Below are 6,787 nucleotides of genomic sequence, written 5' to 3'. Positions count from 1 at the left end.
GAGTGAGAAAATCTCATCGTAGTCAACAACTTGAACTTGTCAAAAACTTTTTGCGACAATTCGAGCTTTGTAGATAGTAACACTACTATCAGCGTTCGTCTTCCTCGTCACTACAAGAAATATGTCAACTTGCGACCACCACTATTGGTCACTAAATGGTCACAGATTTCCATTTGTGACCTTTTTGTGACCAAAAACATAAGGTCAAAAGCTGGTCATCGTAAACTGACTATAGCGACCTTTCTTCTGGAATGGTCGTAGACGTTTATGACCAAAATACGTCTACTGTGGCGTTTTGGTCACTAGCAACCTCCCCAGGCCATGTAGGCATCCAGCGTGGCAATCTGACGTGGCACAAGATTCAGCCCGGTCCAATTCGGTTTTCTACATGGGCCTAGCCCAACAATTCGGCCTTTTTAATGTATTTTTTTCTTGTTAATTTTGACTAGCTACATGGGCTTGGGCCATTAATTCGGCCTTTTTTTTTCTAAGATGCAGCCTTTTACAGTCTACTGGTTTTTTATTTTCGTCCTTTATTGCCACTGGTCCCACCAATCAGATTGGTCTCACTTGTCATGCTTATCACAAAATTGATCCCACACATCAGAAATTTCAAAATCTGTCAAACAACCATTATAACTTGTCAGGTTTCCATTTCACGGGTATTCAAAGCACATACACAATCATTGTTTCGAACAGACCAAAGAGCAAAAAGCACATACAAGTCGGTCCAAAACAATACTGCATTAATATATTACAATCGTTACAGTATATTACAACCCAGATATGCCTACAACTACAACACATAATATGCTACTCTTTGCTGATATGCTTCACAGCTTCGGACATGGATTCACACTTCACCTGTGCAAAAAATTGTACAAGTTACATTCCAGTAAACAAACTGTACAAGTTGACGATTCCCTGCTGCATATACATATCACTTGTGTCATGTTTGGGGGTTCAGAATGTACACAGCATGTTTATGGTAGATGAACTGCAGCTGCTAGGAATAGTAAAGCAAAGATGTACTGCCACTAATCAGCAAAGACATAACATTTTCTCAGAGTTAATGATTTTAGAAGAGAAGAATCAGAAAACTGGAGCCAATATATTATGAAGAGACCATTCAATAAAAAGGACAAGTTCTTCAGAATGATAACACAAATTCAGTACAATGCTTTTAGAAGTTACAAAAAATAACGATTACTACATGGCAGATGATCATGAAGAGTATAAACACATCTTAAATCTTACTTGTAAAAACAGAATACATTAGTGCAGGGGAGTTCAGGCAGAAAACATACTACCATAGTGTGCCCCTGGTTAGCCCGAATCAGCAGCTCGCCATACTCCTCCAACAGACTGAACCTCTACTTGCTGTCTCGCCTGACCGCCTACACGCGAGAAGGAAAAAAACATTTACTTAAAGCATCTTACAATTCACAACAAGTTCGAGACTGACCCAATTAATTTTACAGCATATAGAGATTTCACAATCAACGGTCATGGTGCTAGGCTGCTAGCTATCAAGATGAAAACAACATGTAGGAGATACATTGTACAAACAGGAATTCGGCTGAAATCCTAGGTCACAAACCCGCAACATCGCATTAACACTGCGTGTGCAATGATTTGGCTAACAAGTGCAAACAACCCGAAACACATACTGTAGCACAACTAAGAACAAAACAGGCCATAGAAATAATATAACCAGTCAAGGGCTGCTCTAAGCAAGCATAGTTGCACATGCAAATTCAACTGTCTAGTTAAATGCTCTACAGGTCTTCTAAATTGCTCGATAGATAAAAACAGCGCAAAATACTTCATGAAAGCACGAAATCATTACATTGTACTGGTACTGCAACAGAAACAGTAACAAATCGAGCATCGGCTCCAACGCAGATCGAGAATACAGCAATACAGTATCAAAAATAAACTACTAGAATACATAGAAATTCCATGCAAATGAGTAATTCCATAATACAGTTTCTTTTTTTTGAAGAGTTGCATATCACAATAAAAACAGATACAATGTTTAATTGCCCGAGGCCAGAACAGTATAGTAAAGAACACAGAACATACAAGGCATGCATGCATTATTAATTAAAAGAGAGGATCTATCAATAAGGATGAGTTAACCCATGCATTCCATACATATGAGAGCATTAGAATACAGTTAACAAATGCACTTTCACCGTCAAATCTGAAGTAATACAACCAATCATAGTTAAAATGGCGGGGATGTAACTCATATCTACATGCAGGTCACATACTAGCATAGATCTTAAACGAGCTGAGTTAAGGAAAAATTAATGACTGAAACAATTCTAACAGCAAGCTGGTTAAGCGGTGCAACCTTCCAGGTACCATTGCATACCCAACTTATAATATTGCCATCAAACTTCCACATAAATGACAAGTCAAACATGCTGATGGACAACAGAATTTAGCTCATACAATGCAAAACTATTGTACACAAAACCACAGTTTGGATCTATCTAGCAAACCGTTTTAAGAACAAATCACATCAAGACATGGACAGTAAAGGCAATCATTTTAGAAGGCTTGGACTGCATATACAAGTTGATAATGGAACTAACAGAGTTTAGCTTATGTAGTTCAAGAATTATACTCCCTCCGTCCAAAAATAAGTGACTCAACTTTGTACTAACTTTGTACTAACTTTGTACTAAAGCTAGTACAAAGTTGAGTCACTTATTTTGGGACGGAGGGAGTACTTGACATTGGAACGCTAGCACGTGGAAATTGGAGGAACTGAAACTGCATCCACCGGGCAGAACCAGCTGTGCATGGCTATTGCAGAGGAAAAAGACTGCCTCAGTCAACCTATTATTTTTCTTGGGATGAGGATGATCTACAAAAATTAGTAAGATATTATTGGCATCAGCTGAACTAGCAGTAGTGCATCTAACTGAGATACGGATAAAGAAAAGTAAAAGCTGAGAAAAAGTAGCTACTGGCCTGCTACATCAAGGAATCCCTCTCTATCTCTCTGCTTCCATGTTTTCAAGCACACGAGGGAAAACTAACAAGCTACCAGTACAAACCTAATAAATAACAAACAGAGGAGGCTCCACATCCAAGGCCACCAGATGATTAGCATCTCCACCAGGCGATTTACAATCACAAGTCCAAGGCCACCAGATGATTAGCAGTGGCTCGACTAATCAACTATTCACTACTGGAGTAATGATTACCAAGTTATCCGTCACATCTTGCTGTTGGCAACATCACCCAAGAACCAGAGCGTCATCGTCCACCTCGCCCTTGAGGTCAAGCAGCTCGAAGATGAGGCTCCACGTCGCGTGCACAGCTACAAATTAACGCATGCATATGGATCAGTACAGGAACGCCCCAACCAAAAGCGGAATGGGAGGATCAGAGAAAGCAAGAGCAGGTGGAGGATGTGTGCAGGGAGGGGGGAATGTCAGTACCTGGAACCGGACGAAGAAGATGGAGGACGTGGCCGACAGCCGTGAGGACGAGTAAGATGCAGCTCGTCGTGGATCTGGGAGGGCCGCTGCGTCACCTGCTCGATCCGGGAGCGCTGGTGGTGCGTGCACCTGCGTGAGGAGGGAAGACACATCACGTAAGGTAGAGTAAGGGAAGCCGAGGGGAGAACAGCAAATTGACATATTGCCTTACCTATACGAGCAGCAGAAGCACGCGCGGATGGCGTCGTCGACCGAGCGGAAGCAGACGTGGGGATGCAGCCAACTCGCCATGGAGATGGAGCACCAGGTCCAACCCATGGGCGGATCTGGAAGCCGATGCCATGGAGGAGATGAGCTCCAGGTCCAGCCCCTGGGCGGATCTGGGAATGATCGAGGAGAGGTCGACGGCGGGGTGGTGCGGCCGCCGTGGGCGAGGATGACGGCGGGGTGGTGGCGGCCGCCGTGGGCGAGATCGATGGCGGGGTGGGGGCGGCGGTTGTGGACAAGCACGGTGGATCCAGGCGGGGCTGGGGACGGGACCGGGGGAGGATGGGATCTACACGAGGCCATCGCCGGGGTTTGTGGCGTGGTGGAGGCGGCCGTGAGGAGGGAAGGAGGAGAAGGCGAGGGAGGGAGGGCGCCGCCACCGGCGACGGGAAGCTAGGGTTAGAGAGGGGTGGCGGCGTCGATCTGGATCGGATCGAGATCTGAGGGAGGGAGAGGGCGGCGGCTGTGGGTGCGTAGGGGGGCGAGAGGACGAGTGGTGCGGGTTGTGTTAGGGCTAGTTAGGTGAGACGGTGGGGGATCAAGTCTGCAGTTAGATCAGGGACGATCGGACGGTTCATATCGCCTACGGTAGGGTGATCTGGGAGAGACGTCCTGATTGGTTGAAGACTATGGCTGTAATTTAAAATATAGTCTTTAAGTGCTAAAAACAAAGGGGTTTATGAAGCAACTACCAATAATATTTTGCAAAATGGAACCACTAAAATTTTCACTCAAGTTACACCACATTTTATGGATGATGATAACCAACTTGTATGCATTTCCAATCGTTTTAGCGTTTTTTGGCCATTTAAGTTTTGTAAGATTCCATCCGCAGCTACGAACGGTTATGCCCATGGTTTTAATCGCGTTTTGAAATTGGCATAAAGAATTAAAGAAATCAAAAAATGGAAAGCCTTTGCATTGTGTGATCTAGTGTCTAGGAAAAAACAAACTTCTAACACGATAATTACTTTTAAAAAGTCTACTTAAATAGTCAATCTTATGGTCACATTCTTGGCATAGTCTACTCAAATAACCTCATGTCATGCACAATGGTGCATCCTGGAATGGCAAACAATTTTGCCTAAGGAATCTTTTATTTTCTTTGGACGAAAAATCAGTTTTCCATTTTTTCATTGCCCAAAATGAGTTTTTTTTGTGAAGGGCCTACCATATATTTGTTGCAAAATTGTACCTAATCAATTTTATAAAATACTAGGCCATATATAATGCACAATTGACCAAATGGTCGGGTGTAAAAAGTTTTGATCCACCTCTGGTGAAAAAGACAAATTCCCGCTGATTCAGTAGGAAGCGGGTCAAATTTGAACTGTAGCTACCTCGTAGTTTGCTATTTATTTTTTCCAAAAATAATTTCTAGGTACATAAGTATCTATTTAATCAGAGAAATACCAAAAAAATTCCAAGATTCAACCACTACCTAGGAACGGTCAAGCCCGCCGTTTTGACCGCATTTTGAAACGGGCACAAAAAATTCAAAAAATTGGGAAAACTTCGCATTGTGTCATTATATGTGACCAAGTTTCCAGGAAAAATAATAAAATTGTAAAACGATGTTGCCTAAGGAAGTTTTCATTTATTTTGGATGAAAAAATCATTTTCCATTTTCAGAGTGCCCAAAATGAGTTTTTTTGTGAAGGACCTACCAAATAATTGTTGCAACTTTGGACCAAATGAATTTTATAAAATACTAGGCCATATTTAATGCACAATTGACCAAATAGTTGGGTGTCACAAGCTTTGATCCACCTCTGGTGAAAAAGACAAATTTCTGCCGATTCAGCTGGAAGCGGGTCAAATTTGAACTGCAGCTGCCTCATAGTTTGCTATTTATTTTTTCCAAAAATCATTTCTAGGTACATAAGTATCTATTTAATCAGAGAAACACCAAAAAAATTCCAAGATTCAACCACTAGCTAGGAACGGTCATTCCCGCCGTTTTGACCGCATTTTGAAACGGGCATAAAAAATTCAAAAAAATCAAAAAATTGGGAAACCTTCGCATTGTGTCATTATATGTGGCCAAGTTCCCAGGAAAAATAACAAACTTGTAATACGGCAATTATTTTAAAAAAGTGTTCTCAGAAACGAGCTATCACGTGTGGAGATCAACGACTTTCAAGCCAAATGATCAATCTTATGGCCACATTCATGGCATAGTTTGTTCAAATGATCTCATATTGTGCACAAGGGTGCATATTGGAATGGCAAACAATGTTGTCTAAGGAAGTTTTCATTTTGTTTGGACGAAAAAACCATTTTCCATTTTTCGAGTGCCCGAAAGGAGGGTTTTTTGTGAAGGACCTCCAAAATAATTGTTGCAAAATTGAACCAAGTCAATTTTGTAAAATACTAGGACATATTTAATGCACAATTGACCAAATGGTTGGGTGTCAGAAGTTTTGATCCACCTCTCGTGAAAAAGACAAATTTTCGCCGATTCAATTGGAAGCGGGTCAAATTTGAACTGCAGCTACCTCATAGTTTGCTATTTATTTTTTCCAAAAATCATTTCTAGGTACATAAGTATCTATTTAATCAGAGAAACACCAACAAAATTCCAAGATTCAACCACTAGCTAGGAACGGTCATTCCCGCCGTTTTGACCGCATTTTGAAATGGGCATAAAAAATTCAAAAAAAATCAAAAAATTGGGAAACCTTCGCATTGTTTCATCATATGTGGCCAAGTTCCTAGGAAAAATAACAAACTTGTAATATGGCAATTATTTTAAAAAAGTGTTCTCAGAAACGAGCTATCATGTGTGGAGATCAATGGCTTTCAAGCCAAATGATCAATCTTATGGCCACATTCATGGCATAGTTTGTTCAAATGATCTCATATTGTGCACAAGGGTGCATATTGGAATGGCAAACAATGTTGCCTAAGGAAGTTTTCATTTTCGTTGGACGAAAAAACCATTTTCCATTTTTCGAGTGCCCGAAAGGAGGTTTTTTTGTGAAGGAACTACCAAATATTGTTGCAAAATTGGACCAAATCATTTTTATAAAATACTAGGCCATATTTAATGCACAATTGAC

Source organism: Triticum urartu, chromosome 7 (assembly GCF_003073215.2).
Source record: "Triticum urartu cultivar G1812 chromosome 7, Tu2.1, whole genome shotgun sequence".
NCBI lineage: Eukaryota > Viridiplantae > Streptophyta > Magnoliopsida > Poales > Poaceae > Triticum > Triticum urartu.
This window is presented reverse-complemented; position numbering follows the sequence as displayed.